The sequence below is a fragment of the Lasioglossum baleicum genome, chromosome 4 (assembly GCF_051020765.1).
Source record: "Lasioglossum baleicum chromosome 4, iyLasBale1, whole genome shotgun sequence".
In the NCBI taxonomy this organism is placed as follows: Eukaryota; Metazoa; Arthropoda; class Insecta; order Hymenoptera; family Halictidae; genus Lasioglossum; species Lasioglossum baleicum.
The window spans coordinates 11,541,393-11,559,305 of record NC_134932.1 but is presented as its reverse complement, the minus strand read 5'-3'; the positions used below and the strand labels follow the sequence as shown (position 1 = coordinate 11,559,305).

Here is a 17,913-nt window from a genome sequence, read left to right as displayed (position 1 = left end):
AATATCTGCGGGGACGACACATTGCCGGCACCTAGGGAGCAGGTCCTTGGTCATGGAGGAGCATGATTGCGAGCGGCTATCGTCCAGGAATCGGTGTGTGTCCGGTAATCGATGCTGGAATGCGGGCCGGAATGTTCGTGAGCTGGTCGACGAACGGGATCACCCGGATGCTGGCGTCGCTTTCAGCCTTCCAGTGCGGAACAGCCTAAAAATAAGGCTTTTCGGCTGCGAGGCAACGTGACCGGCATGCAACGCGCACCGGTTCCGCGAATGTCGGATGCTACGATCGGTTTTTGCGACAACATCCATTGATCGCCGATTTTCCGGCCACGCAAGCGTCGCAGGCTGCTCTCGAAAATCGTCAAAGTACATCCCCAAACATTCAGACTACATTTAAGCATAACCATAGGCTACACCGAATTTTTTTAGAGAACTCTAAATACTTCGCGCGAAATAAAAATTTTCTGTATTGCACACTTTTGTAGAATGGAAGTCACGATTTTTCAATTGCAAGTATTATATATTAATTACTGGCAGCACTATTTCGGATTTTCCGCAGCCAGATCGGAAACGCCGTGGATCGCCGCGACATTGAATATTCACGTTGCGTGCAAGCTCACCGGTCGCTGGCAAACATTTCGCAGTCCGTCAGATCGCACTCGCTGTAATTTTTCTACGCCGCGATACCGATCGACCCGCAAACTTCAGAGCTATACGTATTCACAAAGCTTCGAACACGCCGCGGAAGAAATAGAAGAGAAAAAAAAGGAGCCTCCGCAATGGAGAACACTGCGGAACGGAGAACAAAGCGGTCGCGCGTAACGTTGACGCCTTTCCGCGCGGGACATTGTTCTCCCGCGAACAATTAGATCGTTGTTCCGCCGCGAGTGGGATGCATCGAGGAGATGTTTGCGTTGTTAATTGCGATGCGTGCACTGCGAACCTGCTATTACTGCGCTGCGGACATTTTTTTTCGGTCCGGGGAGGGGAAAGAAAGGATCTTATTCGCCGCGATGAATGATTGCCTGCGAGCGATGCGGTCAGGGTATAGATCAATCGATAAGTAGACAGCGGGACACGGAAAAATTCGATTGACAAATGCGCTGTCAGACTGGGAAAACTGTGGTGAATTTAAACGTCGGCGTACGTACCGCTGAGTTAGTGGATCGGTTATCGGGCGGAATATATTAATATTTAAACGACAGGCCATTATTACGATTTTATGATTGATACAGTTTTAAACATTTTCTTGGTGACACTTCTTGTAGATACGTTTTTTTATGTTATTCCGAAAGTGTCTGTTCATTTAATTTGATCGCTGGAAACTGAACAAGCAAATGATGATTTGGATAATCTGGGTCCAAATAGACCCAGGCACCGGGTCTAGTCATTTGAGAATCGAAAGCGACCGGCAAACGAGGAACCACCCCGTGCAAACGGAGCGACGTGTCAACCCCCTCCCTCTTTAGCTACTCGGATCCCAATTTCTCCCATTGCCGCGAATCCGTCCGCCTCTGCGACTCTGTTCGGGGCGAGAGGAAGGTACGCGCGCATCCGCAGCGAGTTTCTCCGTCCCGTTCCAACGTGTTGAACCGTGGCCGTTCGCCGTTTCAGTCCTCCTTCTCCTTACCGCGCCGCTTGGCGAAGATTGTCGCGCGATTAGTGCGGGCCCCAATGTCACGGGGAAGATACATTGCTCTCGTGGCTCGGTCCGCGTTATATGTACGCCAGACCGTGTGCATACCCCGGCGAGGCTTATACGGGCCCCGTTTATATACGGTAACACCGTAAGTGCATAATCGTCGATCGCATCTCCTTGCACTTTGCGTCAAGCCACAGCACCTTGTACGTCCGCCGGACCGACCGCCCCGTCAGAGATCCTCGTATCTGGCGCTGTAACGACCTGACGTTCGCCGTGTACTCGCCGGACGACGGCTACGCCGATGAGGCGTCACGCCTGCCGTTTCACCTGACGCCTTTAACAACGCCAATTGACGGCTTATGAAATGCCGATTGGACGGAGAGTTTCTTCTTCCGCCCCCGGATCTTTGACGCGTGCGCCGAGCGATCCTCTTCCTGGATCCGCGTCGCGATCGTCTTCAGCGTGCAGTGATCTTCTCGTAGGACTTTTGCTATCTCTACCCTACGTGTTCGTTGATTACTTAAAAACTTCAGTGACGATTAACGGTCGCATCTATTTCCACTGTACAGTCGGGCGTATTATTCCACAATAAAGTTCGTCGATAACGTTGAAACTCGTGGCGGCTCGTTTCTTAGCGTTTCTGTTCGACGCGGCGGATTTCTTCGTTCCGTAATTGAACTTGACACGAGCGCCCATAACGAAAGTTTTTGTCTGGTTGATAAACGAGCGGCGACGTTCCCGGTGAAATATGCAAACTGTTCGGAAATAGGACGTTAACTGGCGCGTTTTGACGCAACACGCCACAGAGACAAGCGTTTATGCTCGTCTTGACACAGCTCGCCCGCATCACGTCGCATTTCCTGCGGAATAGCGTTCGGTAGCGACGTTGGTATACATCCTGAAGGTGGTACAGCGGAGCACGTCTAAGTGTTCGACATTACCCCAACGATTAAAAAATGGTTCACCGCGAGAACCCCACTTGATAGATGTCCGAGGAGTAATCTCTTTGCTACCGGGCACACTTCAAAGATCTACAGAGACGTCCCTGAGAGCGAAGAACCGCAAATCGTCCGCTCGAAGCTTTCAGCCTTGATCGGCTGTTCTTGTTTGTTCAATTATATTACTCAATTTACCGGCCGAGCATTTCGACGCACGCCCCCCGGGAAAAATCCGAGGAACAATGGAGGCAGTTCCGAAAGGGGAATCACGGGGCCCCGTGGTGGTTTTCAGTGGCGAACGCGCCCGTTCGAAACAAAGTATCGCATGCGGCCACTCGCCGGACGTTTCTGATGCGCGTGCCGAAGAAATGCACAACGGTCGTTGTGTTTAGCGAAGAAAGGCTCCGGCGCACGTAGCCGGCCGAGAGGACGTTTGTATGGCAAGACGATGGCAGCTCTATCGGCATTACCAATTGTGAACGCCGCGCGACTTTTATTCTCTCTCTCTCCGAACGGCAGATAGCCGCCGCTATAGCGGCTTAAAAAACTCCCATGGTATCCGATCTTCCTCGCCCTCGACTCTCTTCGCCACTCTAAGCGGTCCAGGAACCTTCAGCCGAGCCGCCATGTGAAATCGATTTGACCATGCTGGATTAACGGACGAGTATTTACGAAATCTGTCCGCGCTCGCTCCACCACCTCCGCGCGAGACACAACGCGTTAGGTTCGCAGCAGAATTTTTTCACGGTACGGATTTAGTTGCTGATGTTGCGAGCAGCTGATAGAAGCGTTATCTTGTTCTCTGTGGATAGCAGAGAAAACTTTCTTAGTAGATTACTATGTTTTACCGAGTTTTCGTGTGCTCATTTTCGTTCCTCGTCGAAGTTTCCACTTCTTTTTCTTTGCTCTGTCTGTTCCATTTAGGTCTGGGGTAGATTTATATCTTTTCTGGCAAGTCGTTCAAGGACTCCAATATGGCGGAGGCCAATAGTAGTCCACACTTCTTCGTTCATTTTCCGTAAAGTCTTACTACTCCGTTTTGATTTGCATTTTTGTCTAAAAAAACGTCGAGGTGAACTAGTGTCTAACAAACTCTAGCTAACTCTTTCCTGTTCTTTTACTTGTACATTTATGAATTCATTTGCTTGCGAATGTTCGCGCTGATGCTGCAACTTCTACATGTTTTTTCGCTCGTAGCAATGTTTGAAATCGTTTGCACAGTCATTGTTCAATTCGAATCGTGTCGGTATTCAAGTTCGAAACGTGTTACTTTTTAACGAGCAAAGCCCTGATTTAAATCAAATTCGAAGTCCGAAAGGAATGTTGCTAATTTTTATCAATTCCATGTTGACACAACAGCAAAAATTGAAATTTTATAGGACAAGCAAAGGAAAAGTAATTCCAATTTGTCTTAATACAATGGTCTATAGATTCGGTTTAATTCTTCTATGAGAGTAGTTTATACACATTGTGGGTTATTATTGCAACTTTTAAGTTATTTCAATTTATAAAATAATAAATACCAGCTTACAGTAACCAGTACCATGTAAGTGCGGATGTTCCCTCCCGTGGCGAATTTTGTAAGCACAATTATCTCGATTTACATACATCTAGTAAATGCATTTTTGAGCCCGCCAACACAATAAATTCAATTTCACAAAATTTTACAGTTGCGTCATTATACTTCCGGAGCAGCGAATATGATCTGCGATTTCAGTACCTACGTGAGAATTGTGAGATCATCGAAATTAATTCCAACAAGAATGTGTTGAACGAAATTTGGAGAGATCGAGAGGGATTTATGAACATAATTGGCAAGTATCGCACGTTGTCCAACCAGAAAGACAGGAGTGCCGAGGGTGGACTAGCGAAGGACTGCCGGATGATTCAGCTGGGTTCATTACTCAGGCAGCTTTTTACTTTAATCACATTAATGAAGCATTTAATCTCGCCGCGTGTTTTACAAGCCGCCGGTGTGTGGCCTATCTCATCCTCGTCGTTGACGAGGATTTCTCAGCACTCTCCCGTGAAACCTCTCCCTCTCTTTTTCTCCTCCTCTCCTGTTCCCCTCGTCCCGCGAAGAGGTCCTTTCACTTTCATCCATCTTTGGGTTATTATTTTCTTGTTCTCCCACCCTCCCGCGGCGTCCGCTAATAACCGCACCTCGTTTAGGCCCGTTTACACCTGTACGATCGTAGCCCAGTGTCCTTTATCTTACTCCGGGCCGGGCACGCACCATTACGGTAATTTATTGTATTACAGGTGCTCGCCTTTATGGTCCCCCGGCCTTATCGCTGCGGGAGTATCGGGCCAGAGGTGTAATCGAAATCGCTATAAAACCGGATTTTAGTATCGACAGCTGTGTTGGCGGGACCAACGACGACCATCGAATACATACACGCTTGCGAAATTAGGAAGCTGACCCCCCCTTTAGGTCCTCCTACTGGCGCCCGAGCTGACTAACTGCCGGAAACGCTGTCCACAAACCCGCCAATCCGTTTCCTGCGTAATTCACCGCCCCCCATTGTCAGAGGATACGCGAAAAATCTAGCCACCACGTAATAGTCCGTTTTTGTCATTCATATCACTACGAAATCTTTTCACTTTTCAATCAGCTCCACTGCTTTAACTAGGATTTTCGAAATTTTCAGCCGATGATCGCAGACCATGGAGGCGCGATTTATGGTGACCGTAGTCATCGCCCCGTAAATAACACATCGCGTCCTTCGTGTTCGGCTATTAAGGTCGTAATCAACATCCTCGCAGGATACAAACTGTCCAGACCTATCGGAAGGCTTAAAAAGAACGCGTCCCGACGACGTTGTCGCGTGTATGGTGTTCCCCGATAAAATCTGCACTCATTGTGCCTCGCGGACAATAGAACCGCTGCGGCCTGGCTGAAATTTTTCGTTGAAAAAAGGCCAGGAAGCAGCTCGATTCCGCGCGATGGTCCCATTTCGTTTATTATTTCCCCGAGTCCCTCGGTTGACATCGCTCGTAATAGGTATACAACATTGGGTTGCTTACATTACGCCGGGAAAGGAAGACGCGCACGCATGTGCTCTCTCCGAGAGGCCTGGGGCGGTGCGATGTCACTTACCTGAAACAATAAATTACATACCGTTACGTTGCGTACGTATAATATGCGCATATATAGGTAACTGACTGATTTACGAGCTCCTCCGCGTTACGTGTGCGCGTACATGTGCTTACAAGCACTCCCGTGCAACGGAGCACCTGTACAACCGTGTCTACGAAAGTACTACGATGGGAGAACGACGGTGAATGCGTTCGCCGCCAATGACGGTTGTCCTGTTTTCATTTAGCATTCTTTTTCGTTTAGTATTGATCGAGTCTGCCTGTACGTTTTCCTATTTTTTCTTTTTCAGGCTCCAAGGTTGATTTTCCTGGGAGCGAGAACGGTTAGAGTTACCGGGCAACACTTTATCGATAGTCACTCGATACTATGATCGTCGAGATGGCAATCTTAAAAATTGCACGTAGTCAAAGCTGCTTTAACTTTGTCGACCGAAAGCCTGTTAACCCTTTGGACTCGAAGAAATTTTAATTCGAGAATCAAGACATTTTTTTCAACCCAGATCATTTTTATTCTATGTAATCTTTTTTATATTGTGCACATCGATATAGTCCAATTAATCATACACAGTGCAATAATGAATGTTTAAATCACCCTAAATAATTCCTGCTTAACAGGCCTTCGAAGATCGAGGATAAATGATTGAGGACTTCTTCGTTCAAATTGTTCGACAGCCACGGTATTAAGTCACAGATAGGGGTTACGGCAAATGAAGCATGAAAATGAGGGTTTTATCGGGCTACCGCCTGACTAAGACGAGCGTCATTTAGAGTATGATGTGCCAAGGTCTCAATATACATTTCTTTTCAAAAGCATGACTCCTGCTAATGATAAAGAATACGCAAAGGTAGTTTCTAATTGATTCTGCTCCATAAAGTTTAAGTACATAGGGGTTGGCTTAAACGGAGAACGTAAGCGATCATTAACGTATTTGAAAAATTATCTTCACTCATGGAGCCATCAGGTTGTAATACCAAAGCGGTATTAAATGTACACGCATGTTGCCTGGAAGAGGTTGAGCACGAAATGGGGGATTTTACTGTGTGCACGGGACTGTAATTTGAATAAATAATTAACCTGTTACGTGGGTAATTTTGCTGAAAGTATGGTATTCCCAGATAGAGCCAAAATGATTAGATATTATCATACTTCTTTTGTATCACTATGAACATTTCCATACGACTATACATATACTAGAAATACATTTTCTAGATAAATATATGAATATAGTGAAGAGTTAATTATTGTTTTGCAGTGAACTGATACATTACGTTCGAGTATACAAATGTTCTTCTTGCATTTTCCGTCAACTATTGCCAAACAATCTCCGACAATTTTCAATTTTACCCTCCAACGCACGGGTTGAGTTAAAATTCTCTTTTATTTATTAAAAAAAATAGATCCTTCTGGCACGTGCACTGGAGGGTTCATAACATATTATTTAGCTCTGCATTTCTCGGAGACTTCAAGGCAAATCAGTCTGCTATAGCGCCCACTCGAATTTCGACAGGCTCGAATTTTCCCGGACACTTTCTAGCCCTCCCGAAAACAGTTCACAACTTTCTCTGCGAACTTTCTAGCTGGATTTTTTCCCCTGGACGAGCGGCGACAATGTAGACGGTAAAAGAGCAACGAGAATCAAAGGAGAACGGCACGCACACGCCGAGCAGGAGCAAACGACCGAGTCGAACAAGCAAGCATTCGGCGAGAGAGTTACCGGCTGAATGGAGCGGAATCCGCCAAAATGCGCGCAAGGTAAGGTCACGTTTCGGGCGAGTGAACGTCGTCGGTATCCGGAGCGCGGCTCAGCATCCTTACACTCCCATTGGACAATGTTCGGCAGCCGCTCGCACTTACTGGGTCCACTGTGCACGTGGTGCAGGCTTCAATCTGGCGAGCATGCTACCGGATGCAATCTCACACACTGAACGCGTACAGAAAAGACGATATCACCCTCGGCAAACCGAACTAGCACCCAAAACTACCCAAACATCACACAAGAATTTAAACACACCGACGAACCTATCTGGACTGTCAGGCCTGTTAGGGCCGCGGAAAACAATCACTGGAAATGATCGAGACGCGATAGAAGAGAAAAATCGTGCACCGGGGGTTTAAAGAGGACGAATGGGACCAGGGATGAGAACGGTACGATCGACAGGGGTTAGTGATGATAACGCGCGCATCGAGTGGACGAACACGCGTGTCGGAAGAGGGAAAAGGAGTAGGACAAGGGAAGAGAGAAAAAAAGAGTGGCGCGAGACAGACTGGAGACACCGCATAAACCTTCCCGACCGCGAGCCGCCACATAAATATAATAGGGAAGGTAAGGCCTCGTGATGGTTGGTCGGCATTGCCCGCCGAACCGTCACGGACTCAGCACGTCCTCAGAGTAGGGGGAATTCGCGAGCGGGGGTGGGGTTGGATGGGTGGACGTGTCAGGGGCAGAAGTGGAGGCTGAAGAGGGAGGGCGGCGGTGGCCGACTCCTCTCTCTACACGGTGCAACACACGGCGGCGTGAAACACGGGGAAACGGCACGAATGATCGATGGGATTCTGCGCCGTTGCAGGCATGCCATGGGTGTCCGCGTTCCCCACCATCCAACCCCGAAGCGGCCACACCATCAAACAGGGAGTCCCCGCTCTCACGCCGTCTGGTGGGGCGCGCGCACGTGGTGCTCGCCGACAAACTTCCCTCGAAACGCCATAGATGGCGAGGCGAACCGATGCCGCCGTAACGCCATCTCCGAGAGGAACCACGAACACTGTCCGGAAAAAATAGTACGGTTACCTCAGCCAGGAAAACCCCCGGGAACTTCGGGACTATCCGTGAAGTTGCTCAACCTGCAGTTCTACTCGATAGGCTATTCTACTCACGGCGACACTTTTTATTTTGAAAAAAATGGTAGTTCACCTTGTGAGAGATCATCGTAATGGGGAAACTTCTTAAAAAAATTTTCTTCTGCTACTGCAGTGGATTCGTCTGACCACTGCCAACCAATTCTACTTCACGCAGTCAGCCATGAATTTTTTCTATGTTTTATGGATTGAAGCAATAATTCTAAACAAAAAGTCCTTTTAAGTATTCATAACGCGTTCACAGAGTCAGAATGAAATCTCGCGTGGAAATATTGAACGGATCGTGTCCCGAAAAATGGAAAGTCATAAAGAATTTGCTCGGGACTACACCGCACCGGGGGCGAATTGGACGAGGTTGACGAGGTTGGCGAGGGTGTTCTATAGATGGCGATTAGTCTGAAAAATGCATAAGTAATTGCGCGGGAGCAAATTTCCGAGGTTGTTAAAGTTTCAGCCGGTGATGTCGCGCAGGCGGCTGGGCCGCGGTGCATTTTCCGCGGACCGACACGACCCGCGGAACAGATCTATTTGCATACAAATTGAAATTTTCGGTTTCCTTCAGGCTATCTAACGTTTTCGCGTGGCTGGGGTTCGGGTTGAATCGAACGGTGTACACATACGCGATCGTACGGTGTACATAGAATCGTGTGGTATAGGTACAATCGTGTTCGCCGGACCACCGGCCGATATCGAGCCGGGGCCCGGTGTTCATTATTTGCGAATGCCTGTCACAATTCGTCAACCTAATTGCGGCATTGTTAAGCGACTCACGATCGTCGGACCCGTGCATGCGTGGCGTGTAACGAAGTCCCGGCCTCTCCGCGTGCCTCGGGACTTGGCCAGGGGACTTCGAAAATCCTCAAGGCGAAATTTAGTTAGGCGACAGCTCGCGCACACGCGTCCATAAACCAGGGACGCGCGAGGCATTCGTGAAACGCGATCGGAGGACCACCCGTGAGCCGATGATACTTCCACGCACCGGCCAATACGTGTCTTTCAACCTGCAAAGCCCCTGATCACGGGCCGCAATAAAAATTCTCGGCCGAACTGTGCTCACAATATCTTATCCGACGATGCGCTCGATACCGCGTTGCCTAATTGGCGGCCCGGGGACTGGCACCAATTTCCTTTCCGTTTTTAGGCCGCGCAAGTTCAATGGTCAAGGTAACCATTAAACTTACCCTCGTTCATTTCTCGTTTCTATCATTCTTCGCTCTCCTTGCAAGAACACTTTATTTATAGAACTCGCATCAACTTCTTCTGTGACAGCTAAAGTCCTAAGTAGATTCGTGTTTCCGTTCAAAGTTGATATTAAGATCGTAAACAGAAACAATAAAGAAATTGCTACCGCTCCCTACATCAATAAGGATCGGTAGATGAATGAAAGTTTAGAGGCGCAGCGGTTCGACACGATAAATCGCGGTCGGAAAAAAGTGTTGGTGCGAATGAAATTAATCTAGCGCGAGCCGGACGGCCGGCGTTGGAAGATTGAATGCTCGAAAGTACTGAAATTCCCAAGAACACGATCGTTATATAATTAGTCTCACTCGACCACGCAGTGGGTATCGCGGGCAGCATGGGCACCGTTACCACCACCGGCAAGCAGGCAAGCAGGCAGGCCGGAGCATTGTACATTATAGCACGAAAGTAGTGCAAAGCACGGCAAAGCAATTGATCAATATAGCGCCAACAACCCCTCGTAACCACCCTTCTTCAGCTTCCAGTCCCCGTCGTCTGCCCGCGCCGCCCCTCTACTGGCTCCCAGCGGCGCGCAGAGAGAACGCACCCCCATAACAAGTTTCTTACTCATCTTTTTCGTTCAATAACTCTCCATCCAAGATGGCCACCGCGGTCGTCCCTCATTGGCTGGGGGAAGGGGTGGTCGCAGGGGTCTGTACGGGGTTTGGGTGACCCGAGAGAGGCGAGGAAACCGAGACAGAGAGAAACCCGCCGCTCGAGAAAGAGAGACTGAGAGGGAGATACGGCAAAAGGAGAGAGGAGGGGTTGGAAGCAGTGACGCCATCTATCTTCCGTTGCCTTGGCTCGGCGTAACATAAGGCAAGATAAATTGCGGGATCTCCCGGGTTCTTGAACCTTTCTGGCAAATTGCATAAGAATATCCACCCTCTACCCCACCCGCTCTCTCGCCCTACCCACCCCCTCCGACTGCCCTCGCGGCTCCAATGGAATTGGAATTAACTCGAATAAATCACCTCGGTGGCTCGGCACCGCTACGCAGAGAGTTGCTCGTCTCCTCGCTCGAAAGAGTTCAAATTTCTTTTACGATGCTGCGCCACCCCCGCCTCTCCTGCTAATTCCCATCCCCCGAGCAGACGCACCCTCATTATTAACCTCAACGCGCTTCAATTCCTCCATATTTGACCAGTTACGTTATTACCGTCGTTTACGAGACTTTGTTGGGTCTAGCGTGGAGAAAGCCATTCTTCGTTCAGGTTCAATTTGGATTTCACCTTGAAAATGGTGTGAAGGTCAAACAAGTGCGACTTCGTTAGTTCCAGCAAAGAGGAAGAGGGTTAGAATGAACAGAAATATGCACGATGCAAAACGTTTCATCTCCATCGAAGTGTACACTAATTAAGTTTCAACCCCGAAATCCTGACGCACATCAATTGTTCTGATACCATCCGGTAAAATGGATCTGACGCCGTGTATCACGCAAGTGAAAAATATGAAAATATTTAAACAAGCGGGAACTTTGTCACGCGGCGAGCCTCCATTAACGAGCGCCGGTTTTAATTTTATTTTATTCGCGGCAGAACGCGGAGGGGACGGGCAAGAATCCACGGGTTAGCAACAAATGAATTGTTGCCCGCATCGGGCCGCCTCTCATTTATCTTGATTTATCGTAGCGGTTATTAATTTTTCGAAACAATAGCGCGTGTAATCTAAGGCTAAACACCGGGGGCCCGGCGCTATTTATTTAGCAGTTTCGAGGACGCGGCAATTGCCTTGGCAAACGTCCGCGCTAAAAACAACAACAACAACGTAATGCTAAATAATACTCTTTATTTATGGGCCAATGAAATCTCGCATGTTTCAACTGGCCGACCTCTCTCTCTCTGGCCAGGCAAATAGGCTGGGGGTATTATGTCAGGCCGATTGCAAAAGGCGAAGAGTAAATGGAAGATAAAACGATCGAAGCCGTTAACTGTTCGGCTGTTGGGAGTCGTAAAGCGGTGCCGGCATCTGCCGGCATCCGTGAGAACAAACGAAACAACGCGGCCCCCGAAGACGAAGTATTGTGTGCGCGGGCGCATCATGGTCCATTGATCGAGAGATATTGCTACCGCGAGGAGATTTGGCTCGGAGACTAATTTTTCCCGATTTGCAACAACCACTTTATGATGCTGCTGGCACCGTCCACCCTCGCCACACGACTAATGAAGAAAGAGGATGATCTATAGGTGAGTGTTCTGAACGATAAAGAATAATTGGGCGCGATGAAAAGTTAAGGACATCTAGACTGTTCCTTGATGTAGTATCCAACATGGCCATGCGGACTACGAAAACCTAGAGCACAATCCTCTAACGATTCTTCAACCCTAAACCACGAACCTGGCTCATGAAAAAGCACTACAAATAACATTAGAAAGTTACATTTGATATTGAATTGTTTAGTTGAAATGTTTAGTATATCAAACGTCTCGATAGTCATTCGTACGAATGTTTAGTTACCCCGGGTAACGTACTATAGCACTTAACCCTTTGCACTCGCAGCTATACTATCTCGAAAATTAAACATTTCTTTCGACGTAGAATAATTCCATTCTACAGGATGTGGTCGGGCGGGTGGTACAACCGAGCAGGGAGTGATACTGCACGTAAAAATAAGGAATAACATTTTTTCGTTTGACGCTCCGTTTTCGAGAAAATCGAGTTTAAAGTTCCGCCAGGTTCGCGTGCTCTAGTAATAGTATATGCACAAAGTAGAATTGGTTGATCATGGTCAGACGCGTCAGACGATTCCTATGCAATAGCACGTGTATTCGCTGCATTTTCAAACTCGATTATCTAAAAAATGCTATTCCTTTCCTTCGATTTATTTTTAAATGTAGTATCACCCCCTGCTTGGATGTACCACTCGTCCGGTCACATGTACATGATTTTTTTCATTTTATAATTAATTGGTTAGATCCCAACATATTTAATATAATATAAACAATATTTTGAATTTAGTCACCATTCGAGTGCTAAGGGTTAAATGGATCCTGACTAACCTTTCCTGAAATTATTTCGGTAGTTCTGTAATGGTGGTTGGGATACGCGTTTGTCTTGTATTAATAAGCTTTGAAGAAATTAAATGGTCACGGGTTTAAAGGACCAAAAAATCGAATGGGTAAGAAAAGACCCGGACAATTGAGCCGGGTTAGGTCGTAACACGATGTTCTAGTAAAATCTCGCAGCAGCTGCCGGAAATCATGTAAAGATTTCGCAAAAGACCCTGGTACACACGACCTCGCGTTTTAATAAGCCGTGCGCGACCACATGGGAGTAGTCGAGGCACGTGTCACAGTTACGGAAGCCATAACCATCTCCTTCCACGGTTCAAACGACGTCTCTATTCCACGGGACATCACGATAGTGTCTCTGAACGGTGTGTCGACAGAGCAGGGTAGAAGGGGGGACGGACTACCACCGGTTATCATTGCCATTCGGTGGCTGGGCTTTCCGTATTGCTTTCCGTATATTGTGCCAGGTCAGTAAATCCGAAACCAAGCTTTACGATTTGTTTACTCCGCAGTGGGTTATGGGACCCGGTTATATAGCCATAGGTATGCGGAGGCCACGTGATCACGGCCATAAACGCGTCTGTTATGCGCTCGTAAACCGTGAGAGCCCCACTCGACGCTCTCTCCGGGCCGGTGCCTCTCTCTACCGGCGCGCCTGCTTCTCCCACCACGATAGACCATCGTAAAACAAGCGTTTTACGATTGCTGCCTATCGCTGATGATACCGCCACCGTGCGGCCAGAAGTACTTACGCCGCCATCCATATCACTGCCCCCCATACTATCGCTTTCCGTAAACCTGTTCGCACCTCGTCCACGATTGCCAGTTTCGCCGCGCTGTGCGCGCCAGTTCGACTAAATAATAGGAACACCCTCGCGATGATGAGTAATCGCTAGACTGCGAATTTTATGTGCTTAGGCAAAAACATCAGCGGATTAATCGCAGAACAGTGAACACGTTCACGGAATCTAAACAAATCATTGCCTTGTTCGAACTGTCAAGAGAAACAAATATACGTCTACGCGGCTCCCGTGACTTCAAATTTGAATACAGACAATTTTTCCCGTGGCTGCTATTTCAAGTATAATAATTTTGAAAAATTTCCATTGCCGAAATACTCTTTAGTACACGAACCCCTATACTTCTGTTGATTTTCAAGCGTAGCTTCATTTTTGATCTCGCAACAGACAATTTGAATTTTAGTGGGCGATGCCAAAGTGTTCACGCTGCAATGGCGCGGCTCTGATATGCGTTCAACCAATCGGAACGAGTTTAATGTCTTCCACATAGGCGTGGCAGTAGACAGTAACGGTAGACTATTATAATAAAATGTTATCTCTCGATGAACAAAATGACGGTCGGCGGGTTAATCGTCCACATACTACAGTATAAAATGATTCGAGGACAATGGGTCCACCGAAACACCAAATTTCCCGAACCCCCTCCAAGATCTCGCACGCAATTTCCCGCGCCGATAACGAGAATTGAAGGATCCGTCACCGAAACTCGAGGTCGACCCATCGTTGCATCGTGCGGCAGCATTCCTCGTTGCGGGTGCAGCGGCGTGTACAGAAAGCGGGACGCTATCGAGGATCAAGATCGCCGTAACAGTTTCGCGCGGCGACGGTCGCGCCCCTGGCGGTCTGCGTTCGATCGAGTGCCGGGTGTCGTGTATCGGCGATGACGCGGCGGTCGCTACGTCACCGGTCGACGGGTACGTGGAGGGCTGACGTCACCGGGCTCCATAGAGAGGGACGCGGTCGGTTCGGTGACGTAACAGCGCGCGCCTAGGAGAGAGAGAAACCCGTGGCCAGCCATGCTGGCGTAGGTAGGGGAAGGAAGAAAAGGGAGCCATTATAGAAGGGGCGCGACTAGGCTGAATCCTCCCCACCGACCGGTCGGCCCACCGAGGAAACAGCTGTCAGCTGCGTGGAGTTGCGGACCCTGTCGTCTCACCCACCAACCCTCCTTTCCCCGTTACTCTGGGTAGTTGGTGTGCGTGTCGGGTATACGCGGTCCCCTGTGTTTCGAGCACTGGAACACACATACACACAGCCGAAAGAAGACCCGCCAGCCACCCACCCCCGATGTTAAAATATTCCGGTGGGCGAGCGAGCGCGGGACGGGAATAGCCCCGGAGAGTTATGGCCGCCTCCGAGACTCAAATAACTCTTTAATCCGCGGGCGCGTGTACGCTCCTCGCGCTCCTTTCCGCTGGACGTTCCTCTGCTCCCTTTGCGTCGCGTTTCTATCTTCTTCTCCGTCTCTTTCTTTCTTTCTTTCCTTCCTTCCTTCCTTCCTCGTGGTCGCTCGCTGTCGTCGATTTTCCCAGCCAGAGGACACGTCGTCTATTTGCGGCGGACACTAACGAAAACCGACCCGTGAAAATTTCATCGAGACTACCACATAGCCCTGGCCACGCCGCCTTTTGATCTCCGCTACCTCTCGCACTATTCATCTAAGCTTCTGATTAATAAACTGACCGATCGGCCGCACAGACTTCCTGCTGCATCGGGTCGTTTAACCCTTTGCCATCGTATATTTGCAGATTTGTTATTGCGGAGTCGGATTCAGATCGTAATTTGGTCTGTTTGGGATGATCTTGAGTTTGTTGGGAATAATCTTGTTCTGATTTGTTCTAGGTTTGCGTAAAGACAAAATTTACGTACACTTCAAACTTAACATCCCAGAGTGAAAATTGTGCACTCAATTTGTAGCAGTTTGTTCTCGTTTTGACGACTCGAACGAAACGAGCAATGGCAGTTCACGCTAGGAACAGTCTGAAACGGTACAGAATAGAGCAGACGCAGACTAGATGGTGCGGAAGGTACGTCAGCCTCCCAAAATAGCGTGATGGATATGTTTATAAGGCGAAGTTGCGTGAAAGTGAACGAAACGCGGGAACCGCGCGAAGCATAAAAGATTGAATCCCCGCGAACCGTAACTTTTCATTCCGATGTGGCTGTGTACCTACATAAATCGGACACGCATTTATGATGAACGACGCGGTTGTAACGCATGCTTCATCGGGCAGGATGTGCCGAGTTAAGAATTTCTTGTTCAACGCAAACATCCACGGTCGCTACTCTCGCCTCTGGGTTCGAGCTTTTAATAACAATCGTCGCGGAACGAAAGATCACAGTTGGAATCTCAACCGTGCAGACCTGAAAATGGCGCGAGAGCCGACCATGTGATCCGACGCGACGGCAGGACTTATGGTTGGCCGCCCTCGACGAAACTCCAAACGCTGCAACTTGGGGTGCAGCAATACTGGATGCAATTTCCAGCTGTATGCGTCACCCACTGTTTGCAACTGCGTTGTTTCAGTGCGTTCTTCATGTCAAATTTTTTGAGTGATAACATTCTGAAAAATGAGGGATCATCGATTCAATGAGCACCTTCTCGCGTGGACGATTCCGCATTCGAGGTATATTGTAAAAATGGTTGAGTAATTTTGTAGAGAAGGGAGAAGAGATAGATTGCAGTTTGAAAACGAAAAAGTTGGGAGAAGCTGGATCGATTCGAACGGAGCTCAGCGAAATGGCGGTCTCGGGCCGGAGCAAGAGCGGGCAGGCCGTCAGCGCCGATAAAGAGACATCAATAAGCCGAAAAAGGAATACGACGTCCGATCGAGATCGTTGATCCCGATCGGGGCGGCGCGTAACGATCCAAATTGAGTCGCCGCGACACGCGGCTACAACCGGCCGGGCCCGTGGATCGTACAAATTTATCGCGGATTAAAAATTCCATGGAATCCGTCGGGCATCGGTCGCGCGGCAAACGGGGTAATTAAATGCAACTTCGTCGACTCGCGAGCGTCGTTTTTTTCCCCCGCGTGTGTGTTCGCGAAACAGCACATCCCACAGGCCCTCGCTCGCTTGCTCGCGCGCGAGAGCGGCGTTCGTGCGCGCGAGCGAGCCAGCGTCCGTATGCACGCAAATTAAATATCCGAGGGCTCGCGTGTAAGAATACAGACGTTCCGCCGGGGCGCCAGAAAGATATATCGTTCCACCAATTTGTTCTTCGTGAGGAAATCCATTATTAGGCGAGGCACGAACTTTTGCGACTAATTGTCAGCGGCTCTAGGTAGCACGCGGCGGCCGCAACGCTCCGCGTGGCCAAACGAGCACCAAGCCGAGGCTGAAACCCGCGCGAGCGCGTAGACGCGAGAGTAATGTATATTCATGGGTCACTGCGACGCTAATGATTCGGCACCAAGTGGCAATACCCCCGCTTCGAGGAGACTTCGCGATCTTTATCCCGCTCGATAATCGACCGCGAGTTTTGATAAGAACGCCTCGTGTTTTTTGAATGCACAGCGCTTTATAAGTTGTCTAATTGTGTTGTACTGACTCGGTGCTCACTGATTACACTGTTATTGGGGAAGTGATGAAGGTAAGTTTTTCTTTGCCGTATCAAGAATGGGAACTGAAAAGCACCAAGATCAAGAAACGAAGTAATACTTCATTGTTAGTACAAAAAATGGTGTACGCCTAAGAACCATGTCGAAACGAAACCTCAATAAACCTGTAATTGGCAAATAACAAGGGTATAATGATATCCAACATTATGGAGCACGATCTGATTATCCCAAAAATGGTTAATGTGAAGCACGAAGAATAAGAAATGAAGTGAGTCTTTATGGTCAGTACAAAAAATAGCGGTCAAGAACTATGTCCAAGCCGAAACCCAGTAAAGCCATAATTTGAAAATAAAAAGTTTACAGTGATCCACTATTATCGTACACGACCTTGCCATCCCCATAAAGGTCGATCTACAGGATGAAGTATAAGAAATGAAGTAAATCTTCTTTGTTAGCACAAGAAGTGGAATACAACCAAGAACCGCGTTCGAACCGGACCGCAATAAATCCATAATTTGCAAGTAACAAGTCTACAATGGTGCAATATAATTGTACACGATTTTCTTCTACAAAAAATGGTCGATTCAAAGAACAATAAGAAATTCTGGTTATTTTTACAAATTAATGTAAAATAGGATGTTCTTGCGGGGGGTATTCTCCTTTCCAGGATTGCATTGACGTCTTTAACTGGACCAAGGTCCCGGAGCACATGGGCACGTCTTCGGAGAACGAAATAGGAGCATCGGTAATAGTATTTTAATCAC

General features: G+C 48.3%; 1 protein-coding gene across 5 annotated transcripts in view; it reads right to left on the bottom strand.

Moving 5' to 3' along the window:
* Antp (homeotic protein antennapedia) overlaps positions 1-17,913 on the bottom strand; it is a 176,875-nt gene that overhangs the window by 100,377 nt on the left and 58,585 nt on the right. For 2 of the 5 annotated variants that reach the window (XM_076422348.1, XM_076422351.1), the window contains exon 1: positions 7,395-10,080. The exons of 2 other annotated variants lie outside the window; for them this stretch is intronic. The gene's annotated coding sequence lies outside the window, so the exon portion shown is untranslated. Of the gene's footprint in view, positions 1-5,607; positions 5,681-7,394; positions 10,081-17,913 lie in introns of those variants that run through there. One more of the 5 variants, XM_076422349.1, reaches the window with a different exon arrangement.